Source organism: Dermacentor silvarum, chromosome 2 (assembly GCF_013339745.2).
Source record: "Dermacentor silvarum isolate Dsil-2018 chromosome 2, BIME_Dsil_1.4, whole genome shotgun sequence".
In the NCBI taxonomy this organism is placed as follows: Eukaryota; Metazoa; Arthropoda; class Arachnida; order Ixodida; family Ixodidae; genus Dermacentor; species Dermacentor silvarum.
The window spans coordinates 239,086,634-239,097,037 of record NC_051155.1 but is presented as its reverse complement, the minus strand read 5'-3'; the positions used below and the strand labels follow the sequence as shown (position 1 = coordinate 239,097,037).

Sequence of the window (10,404 nt, the reverse complement as noted above, 5' to 3'; positions counted from 1 at the left end):
GGCGCAAGGAGGTCGAGGTGTTCATGAGAAAAAATAACTACGACAACTTCGCAACACCACACCCCGACGGAATACAACTAAGCTTGTGAGCGAGCTAGCTTTACTTCCACATGGCTGATATCACTGGTACTCGCGAAAAATACTCTTGAAGAATGCTAGTGGCCATATTTTTTTGCCACAGGGCCCTCCCGCTGTCAGCGAGGGGCCGATGCGGAAATCTGAGGGGGGGGGGGGGGGGGGGGTCAGGACATCCGGACATCCCCCCTGGATCCGCGCCTGCTTGCAAAGTGGTTGAACTTGCGGCAAGAATGACATCTTACCGAACGCTGGAGACTGTTTAGGCCTATGTTTGCGGTTGCATTTCCTGCAGCAGTACTCTTGATTATCGCGATACGCGTTGCTGCTGTTTTTTTCGTTGACACTGTGAGACTTGAAATACCGTCAACGCAGTCTTCAGACTTATTCCAAACTTGCTCCTTAGTGCCACCGATTCTGCAGCCTCACACAATTCTTCAGCTTTTAGTAGCGTTAGGTCTTTCTCGGCGAGCATTCTTTCACAAAGCTTTGGGTTGTTCATACCAAACACAATTTGGTCTCTAATCAGTGAATCGTGCTGATCCCCAAAATTGCACTGGGTTGCCCGTTTCTTAAGTCACGAACAAATTTCTCAAAAGGTTCCTTCTCCGCCTGGCTTCTTGTACGAAATACATATATTTCATGAATTTCGTTGCTCACCTCGGAGAAGTAAGCGTCGAACTTCTGCACCACAGTTCCGTACGTAGCTTTCCTTGCTTTCACCGGGGCCGTACTGGAAATTGCTGAAGATGTCGAGCGCTTCGTCTCCTGCGAAGCTCAGCAAGAGTGCAGCTTTTGAAGCATCACTTTTCGGTGCCTTCGCTACTACCGTTGCTTGCAGATACAGCTCAAACCTTTGCTTGAAGCGCTGCCTATTTTCCGATAGGTTGCCCGATAGACGCAAAGGCTCCAGCATCTTCAGTAGGTCCATTCGGTGCCGTTACTGCTGCGCTTCGGTCCGCGGTGCATGCCACTTCTGACACCATGTAACTAGCAAGGACGACGCAACAGCATGGTGGCCAGAACAAGAACGATTGCTTTATTCAAGTGTTTGATTATATAGGCGCGGGACCGTGCGCAGTGAGTATCTGCGCATTGAGGATGCGCAGTCATGCTACAGTTGCCTTGTCGGATACATGATCGACGTTTGTTCCAGCACATTTTGTTGAAACTGCATTGAGATAGTTACATCGACCCACATGAGTGAGCACACGGAACAGCTACTTGTAAATATATGGCATATGAACGTTACTACTTCGTGGTCATCCTCAACGCATTCATTCATGTTATCATTTGTAAAATCCATACTAGTGGCTTATCGAAAGGATGGGTCGCAGGGAGGGAACCCGTCTTTTGCGAAGAAACAGCAGCTTACATCTGGTAGAAACGGTATAACTTGTCGCTTCTTTCTTTCTCTTTTAGAAATTTGGCCCGAAGATGTTCCGCTTCACCGAAATGAAATTTTCGCGGCATTCGGTGCATGATGAGCCAGACCAACCCGACCCACTGAAGTGACGCTAGCGAAGCTGAGCGCATGGCCTCCAAGATTTCAGACGCACGGTAATCACGGAAGCTGTGCTGAATGGCCGCTAAGTACATGTCTGATCCACGAGGTGGCGAGACGCGCGCAGCTGAAAGCTCACTTGGTCACTGCGCCGCTGGCGCAACTTTCGCTTTCTGGCCTGCCCTCCCCCTCACATAACTGTTCGAGCGAAAATCCTCCGCTCTAACCAAAATATCTCCCACCCGTAGTCCCGCGCCCTACTGTGCCGTTGCTCGAGCGTGTGCGTTCCCGTGTCCGCAACAACATTCCTTCGGGATCAAGGACCCACCCTACGACATCGTGTGCAACCACCGTGCGCTCGACGCTGGCCAGCTGCACAGCGGCAAGCACCGCGCGCACTCCACGACAAGTACGATGTGGCGCAGACAGTTGGTGTTGCTCGTCAGTAGAACCGGGAAGTTGTCCAGCACGGATGCACCAAGGTCGTAGAGGATTAAAGCGCCGTCGCATCGCTTAATATCGAGCCGGATTCTCCGTCGTCTTCCCGTGGTCGCCCCTCTGCGAACGGACTGAAGGGGACCGACGAAGGGCAGCGGCATCGGGCCTCGGCGGAAAAAAAAAATGTAACGGCGTGCCGAGGTGGGTCCCACCGGCGTCAGCCGCGCGTCTGTGCGGCTGTTGTCGCTAACTGTCGGCAGATGGGCGCCAGAGGGTAACAACCCCTACAGGTTCTAGCTTGCAGCCTGGCGCCTCCTTCGGCTACGTCGCGCGCCTCTTGTTTCACATTTGTTCTTGTGGCATTGCGTAGTTTTACACGGCCTATTTAATTTCCCTAAGTCATGGTGCGATAATTCCTATGTAGTTGGCGAACACTTAATTTCGCACTCGATAGTTATCTGTGGGGAAAAAAAAAAAAAAAAAGCAAGTGTCGCGCTTTTTTATTCTGTGGAGCGACTTAATTGTGCGACGTCAGTTCCACTGGCATCGTTGTTCTACCATTCTGCGTTATTTCTGTCACTTTGCCACATTTAATATGCGTTCGCCTTTATGACCAGGCAGGAGCTCGACTGCAATCGAGTGGTCGCTCTCACATTGTTATATGCATGGTGTTTCAGCGAACACTTTCCAAAATACTTAAAAATTGCTTGTGACACATAGCACAATTCCAGTCCATGAGCTGGTCTACTCGAAGAGGTGGACATTACTTGCACAAGAAATTGAAATGCATAATCGACTATTTAACAAAAATTCACCAATTAAGTTTTTAACTGATTGTCTTATGGTACATATTGCAATTTACAAATTCTAGCGGGTGAGAGTGTAAGGCATATATCTACTTGAAAAGAATTGTGTGGATGACGCCATTTACGATCCTATGCGCCGTTAAACGTGTGGTAAAAATGCACTGTCGTTGCACTTATTTCTCTTAACAAAACGTCGTTTTATGCATTGAAGCACCAAAGTAACTGGAACGCCAATGCATTCCTCCGCAAAGCACGGAAATATCTCAAAACTGGAGGCATCCTGACAATTCGTTCCAAGTGGATCCGCCTTGCGAACTCTCCGGCTAGAATTTGTAAATTGCAATATGTGCCATAAGGTAATTAGTTTAGACTTAATTAGTGAACTTTTTCACTAGTCGATTATGCATTTAAATTTTTTGTGCAAGAAATGCCCGCCTCTTCGAGTAGACCAGTTCGTGGAAAAGAATTTTGAAAGTGTTCGCTGAAGCACCCTGTATCTGCTTGTACGGCTTTCGGGATGTAGCATATGCAAGTTCAGCTTCTTCGTTACGTGTGATTGACATCTGTACTGATATTAGCGCTATAGGTAGCGAAAGTACTTTTTTTTTTTTTTTTTTTTTTTTTTTTTGTGGACGCGTTGAGTCAATATGTCGAATCTGCACAATAATCCTGCTAGCTCGGTCTGCTCAAATGCAATCTCAGGGGTTCTTAGTCGCGTCCAATAAATATAGAAAAATGTCCTTGGTTCGTTAATGAAAACATATATGATCGTTCTTGAGGAGAATCGAAAATATTTTGGAACGTTTGATTTGTAAGAATACGGAATATACGTTGTACACGTGGTTTTCGCGTTTCCATGTACACAACGTTGTTTGCCACAAATTTAGAGAGTCAGAGGCTCAAGCGCAGAGCTTCCCTTTCTATGAGTAGCAAAGGCTATTTACATGTAGCCTGCTAATTTTACATCTAAGCTGTTAAGGGTAAAACCGCAACGGTCTTGATATTTGTTTGTTTGCTTGTTGTGTGCCCAAATAGGGAAGTAATTTTCGCGTGGTGGGGGTATCCCAGCCGGCGTGCGACGGCGTACGTGATCGATATCAAATGTAATGCAACACAACGTGTGTGCGTCGGAGCCCCGAACGACAACTATTTCTCGCGGTTTTTTACAGTGAAACTGTCTATGGCTCGGATCCTGGATGTTATGGCGTCCGCGCGGAAACACTCTCCCCTAAAACGTGAGAGCACGGTCTTCCACCGTGCGTGAGAGAGCCAACAACAAGATCAAACGCATATCGCCGCTCGCGTCGGAGCTCGGAGGCGTTGGAGCTCGTTTTAGCGGCCACCTGTGCCTAAAACGATGTGTCTCTGTGAATGATGATGTAGTGCGTGACGTAGTGTGCGCCTGATGAGGCGACCAAGGGGAACGGGTTGGCGAACGCGCTCGTGCCACTGCTCACGCGTTCGTCGTCGTCTTCCACAGCTGGCTCCGTTGCTGCTCATCATTCCCGCGTAAAATTTCACTGCTCTTCAGTCGTCGTAATTGCGATGGGGAGGCCGCGTTTACAGGGGTGTATGATTCATTGCTTAAAGGGGTATTTCCGTCTTAGGTAACGTACAGATTTTAATAACAGAGGTGATACGCGAATGTGTGTGCGTACACTCATCGTCACAATGATTGACCACCTATCTGAAAAATCAACTCCCATTTCTTAAAGAAAGATGTTTGAACGCGAAGCTTTCTCCCATGCAAACTGAATCAAAGTCAGAGTCCAAAGCCAACGATCACGCAACGAACCCAAGGAATGCTGAGCGACCCGATGCGATGCATATGTGATTTGATTGCTTGTTTTGTATTGTATTTTTTGAACGTTGAAGTTGAAGACACATTTCGTTAAGTTGCATAGCCTTTATTTTAGATCACGTAGCCGTTGATTACACGCACACACTCACACTTTCACGGACGATTCTACACTTGCACAGTATTGCCTTGTGATCGCTGTGGTAGACGGTCAGAGGCTCTGCAGTTGCCGATACATGGGATCGGCCTTACGGACACGATCGCGCTCGCGCTTACCTTTGCGTACGGCAACCTCTTCTGCCGTGCGCTGCACCCAGGAATGCATTGCGTGACGCGCGTAATGCAATGCAGATATATACAGTTCGTCAGGGTAGCGTGATGTAGCAGTTCCCATTGTTCTTATCGGTACAACTGCGAATGTAAACTGTAGTGTTCTACGATACGTATGTCGTGCGTCGTTGTTCTATTGTGTACGCAGATGCAAAGATAGTTCCATTGTGTAAATTGGCTTTCCTGCTCTGTGTTTTTGGCGCTCACGGACGAATCAGTGAGACATAGAAAGCTTCGCTTTAATATTTCGTACCTTTGTTCAAAATTCTGAGTCACCACTGTGTCATGCGCTAAAAAGCTTCGCTGATCATCCACCTTCACAGAGTGGAATGGCTCATGAATCTTCGTAATTCGTAATTGGTGCTTCTCTCGTCGCATATTACTTTCTCCACGTTCAGCAATCATCACTTCAGCATCAGACGAAACAGACATGCCTACTGGGTGGACAATTATAGAGTACCCTCCCCCCCTCACCTTTCCCGGCCCCAGCTGCGAGTTTGTTCGGTTGCGGCGGTAAAATCTTACGCTATGATCCTGCAACGTAGCCTGCGTAGGGGCTTTCATTAAGAATTTGTTTTACATTATAAGTATTAATTATTGTACAATAAATGTTACCTTGCGCATACTTTACTGCAATGTACCACTTCGCACAATTGTTTTAGTCAGTAATTCGTACTTGTTGCTTCTCATGTCGCATATTACTGTCTCCACGTTGGAGGCCAGCTATAGCGTTTGCACGGCTGCGGCGATGAAAGCTGATGGCGTTAGATACATTGTCCAGCAGCCCCGCCGGCCTGGGAGCTCCAAAACGGCTGAATGAACTTAGACATCGTAACAAGCGCTGATGGACGGGAACACAAAGAAGAGACTAGCGCCCGTCTAGTCTACCTGTCTCTTCTTTGTGTTCCCGTTCATCAGCGCTTGTTACGATGTCTAAGTTCAGTTACAACCAACTAGCCCAAATTTCTTCTTTAAATCGGCTGAATGATCAGGCGGCTGGGGATGAATCATCATAACAACAGCCAACAAACGTACGCTTAGTACTTTCGAAAACTGTTAGATGTCGCTTGTACAGTTTCGCCGTCTTTGATGTATATAGCCGGTGCTCAGATTGGCATACTACATCTGCGAATGTTGTTGTTGGATGGATGGATGTAAAACTTTAATGAAATCCTGAGGTACGCGACTCAGCGCGCAGCGGACCGCTCCCACGTTGGGACAGTCAGGCCATGCCCGACCGCCGCATCGTGGGCCTTCTGGACAGTGTTGTTGTTGAAACGTATTTATTGAAGCACGTTCTCCTTCCCTCTTGACTATCGTCATCAGGTGTTGTGACTTCGGGGTGGAGGACGATAGACGGACTCTTTCAGCAGACGAAGAAGAAACGAAAAGCTTTATACAATATTTACAGATAGTGGGCAATAGCGTACATGTAGCTGTAAAAGCGCATCAGACCGACTGGGCGGCTGGTGGCGACTCTCTGGCTTAACAATGGGCCGGTTCTTCCTTAAATCCCCTTGGCGGCGACTCCTCGTCGACAGGGACCCGACGGGGCGTTTGCTGACGTCACCCGCGTCGTATTGTGTCGTCGCGTCCCCTTGGCGACTCGTCGACAGGACCCAGAGGGATGGGTGGCGACGATGGCCGGGGCTGCTTGCACGTCGACAGGACCCAGACGGGGCGGTTGCTGACGTCACCCGCGTCGTATTGTGTCGTCGTGTCCCCCTGGCGACTCGTCGACAGGACCCAGAGGGACGGGTGGCGATGATGGCCGGGGCTGCTTGCGATTACCCGCGACGAATCCATTCGACGCGGATAAATCGGAGTTCCTGTCGCCTCGCTGAAGGGTGGGCACGTACTATGGCACAACACAGGGGTTGACGAGGCTGGAGCAGTCCTGGCACCTTATATTTGGGCCACGAGGCCCGTCTCACCAAGGTACGCGAGAAGCGTGTCTAGGACCCGCTTGCGCTGAATAGAGAGTTTTAGATTAGGGGGACGCAAGCGTTGGGGCCCCAAGCGCTAGCGGGCCCCAACGCTTGCGTCCCCCTAATCTAAAACTCTCTAATGTCATCTCCAACGAGTCACGTCTGCTCTTGAAATATGGATGGTCTGGAGTCGGGCGGCCATCCACATTTCAAGAGTGGACGCGACTCGTTATGATTTGATGGTCGTGAATGCAAGCAGCGAGAGAAGCCTCTCTACCATTCGTAGCATTGCCTGCGATGCACATATGAAACTCAACATAGACGAGGCATACATTTGTGCACCGCAACGAAGGCTACATGACTCATGTCTGCCAATCACTAACGAGAGCCGGCTAAGTGTGTGTCCCGCAGGAGGGCTCGCCCAAAATGTCCTACTAATTTTTGCGTAAGCGCTTCTATTCATGCGTCGTCGCGCGGATAGGGATTAGAGGTGGGCAATGGAGGGAACCGTTCTTCCGGTTCTCCTTTACGATTGGCTCACGTGACCAATAGCTTTCGCTGCACCGTGCGGAGTTGCTGAGATGGAGTATTAATTCCTTCTGAGAGCTCCACGAAAAGCGAGAGGTCACGGCGTGTTCGTCGTTGCCGATCCATGGGGTCGCTTCCTCTTCCCGATGGCGTGATAACGACCTCCGAGATCGAAATGGACGCGGTGTCGCGCGCAGCCCGATCTCTGAGCCCATGCTGTGACATACGAGTAAACCAGCTTTCTGAAAGCGTAGAGGCACGGAGAGCAGGCGCAGCGCGCCTTTGTGGGAGGACCTTCTTCCTCATTCTTGACCCTTCACTATCTATATAGTCGTTCCTATGTAGGCAGAGCCCTGCTTTAAGGACATAGTTATATGTATGCTTTCCCGTTGGCGCAGTGTTCTGTTGCGTGTATTTTGTGTCCTGCCGGTAACTGCAGTGCCTCAGAACGTATGACGGGTAATATACAATTTTGGAAAGTAAGATGTTCCGTATTCACAAAGCAGTTCGCACGATGGGGTGCTTCGTAAGAACTGCTGCCAGCCAATCGTGATTGAAAACGTGGTATCAAAGAAGGTGGCGGACCAATGACAGAGTTTTATTCCAAAGATCGGCTTCGTGTAGTCGGTCCCCAGAGCCTGTCTTCATGAAAGAGTTCGGAATGGTGTATGGTGGAGCAGTCCGTAGAAACAGGAGCAGGTCAGTTATGGTTAGCGACTATCCGGTGGCTGATAGTCAGTTTTTGCAAACTCGGTACCCGGTGGCCCCAGGTGCGGTATTCACAAATCGATGAGTCAATCATACGGTCGATCTATTTCTGTCGATATTTCTACAAACAGACTGACGAGAAGCAGACCCGTTTGTATCTTTCCACACATCTTAATTAAATGTTGCGAAACAATTTCTTTTTCGGCTGACACAATATTCGAGGTTGAGCCACACATTTCATCCTCTTTCAATAATTGCATCAGCGACACTTTCACAATTGCCGCCCTCAATCTGCGGGAAGTGTGAAAAAAAAAAGAAAAGAAAACGGTGGGCAGCTTGCACTAGTGGTGTAAGGCTGGAGTAAACAGTGGAGCTGGTGATCGACCTAGCTTTTCTTCGAGGTTTTACTAGGCTTGGCTAAGTTTTGCTAAGAAATGCTAAGTGCTGCTAGGCACGGTATTCCGAATCGGCTCGCCGCCGACGCGAAGATTCTCCCTTGGCCGCGCGATGCGCTTCAAGATGAGCGGCTTCTTCTTCGGGTGCCCGGATCTTCTTTGGTCGTCCCATGTCATGGGTACATTTACACGACACAGAGTCAACGAGAGTTCTGCCGCCGTCGCGGTGGCTCCGAGCTTTATCTCCCGGTGACGTCACGGCCAAGCTGCGTCTCCACACTTGCCGGGGCGTGGCTGGTCGAAACCTGCCGAGCCGACGCCAGAGGCGCCTGCTGCAGTCACGGGCACCGCGCGCGTTCGGCGCGAACGCGGGGAAACGAGGGCGGCGTCGGCAGCAGCTCTGCGCGTTGCCTCGTTGGTGCTGCTACAATTTCTTTCTCTCTCACTCTCATTTTCTCTTTCCCTCTCCCGAGCATTGCGCGCGCCGCGCGCATGCTCTCCTTCTCTCTCCTTAACGTCCCATGCATGTCAAGGCAACATGTGCACGGCACGGAGAGAAGGCGAAGCACACGCCGCTCCGCGAGGTGGTTGCTAGGCAACCCAGGTGACTCATCGCTCAGCGATGTTTTGCGGCTCGCGGCACAACTTACGGCTGGCTAAAACAGCTCCGCTGTTAGTTACCAGCCCTTCCCCTGTCGAGAAAATGGGGGTAAGCGAAGCTTGTCGTGTGTTTACCTGACCTGATCTACGCTGATAGCGGAGCTGAAATGTGCGGACCCGGTATGAGCCACACGTGATTTCTTTCTTTCCTTCTTTCTTTCTTGTCCCTGGCTTATACCCGCATATCCCTGGGTCATACCCGCATATCCAATGCGGGTAGGTGGGTACGTGATTTTATCATTGTTACTCGTGACGTAACTGTCGAGCGTGTGGTGTTATCGATGTCATGACCTATCAGTCATGTTAGTCATACATTCGTACCCTTCCATGCCGATTTTGGTATACACCAAGTTAACGAGACGCGAGTTTTCGACAGGTTTTCGATAGGGTTTTAGCATTACACCACCACCACCACAACCGCCGCCGTCGCCGCCGAGAGAGAGAGAACACTTGTGAGGCCATACAAGCTTCGCTTGGAAGAGCCTAGCCCACACTTACCCCAACCAAGCATCGTCATTGCGGCGTGACGCAAGGCGGCCACGTGTTAAAGGGACACTAAAGAGAGCAATGATTTCTTCTGTATCAGTAAATTACTCTTCCACAGTACCAAGAACATCACTCTTGCCGCGAGAAGACGCTTGATAAGCCAGAAAAAGCTCAATAACAAAAGACGGGTGGCGACACCTTCTTGAAGTTCCCGCACCAGCTCGCTGTGACGTCACAAGTTTTCACAGCGTCTTCTAGGGCCTAGGTATTTCTTCAGCGCTTAAGATCGACTACGTTGTTTTCTAAGGGAGCCAAAGAATGAATATGGCAAGTTTCGCAAACCTTTACTGAGCCAACGCGGCCCAAATACGAAAAAAGGTACTTTGAAATCTGTGACGTCACAGTGACGTACCGGCGCTGGGGTTTCGGCGCGAAAAAAAAAGAAACTTGGAGCTTTATTTTCTCTTCTAATAATCGATCTATTGTGTAAATAACGACAACAGAATTTTCAAAGAGTACTTTATCAGTCTAAATTGACTTATTGTTCTGCTTTAGTGTCCCTTTAAAGGGACACTAAAGAGAGAAATGATTTCTTCTATAAATAATAATAAGTTTATTTGCCATCATACATATTAGATGGGAGGTCGGAGGGAAAAAAGCTGCTCAGATGCAGCTTGACCAGCCCACAGCCCCTGGCTGTGGACTGGTCACTAAACAGGGCGTACAGGGACACTAAATCAGTTTACTA

The 10,404-nt window shown here is 49.4% G+C and overlaps 1 protein-coding gene across 2 annotated transcripts in view; it reads left to right on the top strand.

Annotated features, from left to right (window-relative positions):
- The first annotated feature begins 1,915 nt into the window (after positions 1 to 1,915).
- The window catches only part of LOC119442948 (histone deacetylase 4), a 287,827-nt gene continuing 279,338 nt past the window's right edge, over positions 1,916 to 10,404 (top strand). For both annotated transcript variants that reach the window (XM_037708037.2, XM_037708035.2), the window contains exon 1: positions 1,916 to 2,218. The gene's annotated coding sequence lies outside the window, so the exon portion shown is untranslated. The remainder of the gene's footprint in view (positions 2,219 to 10,404) is intronic.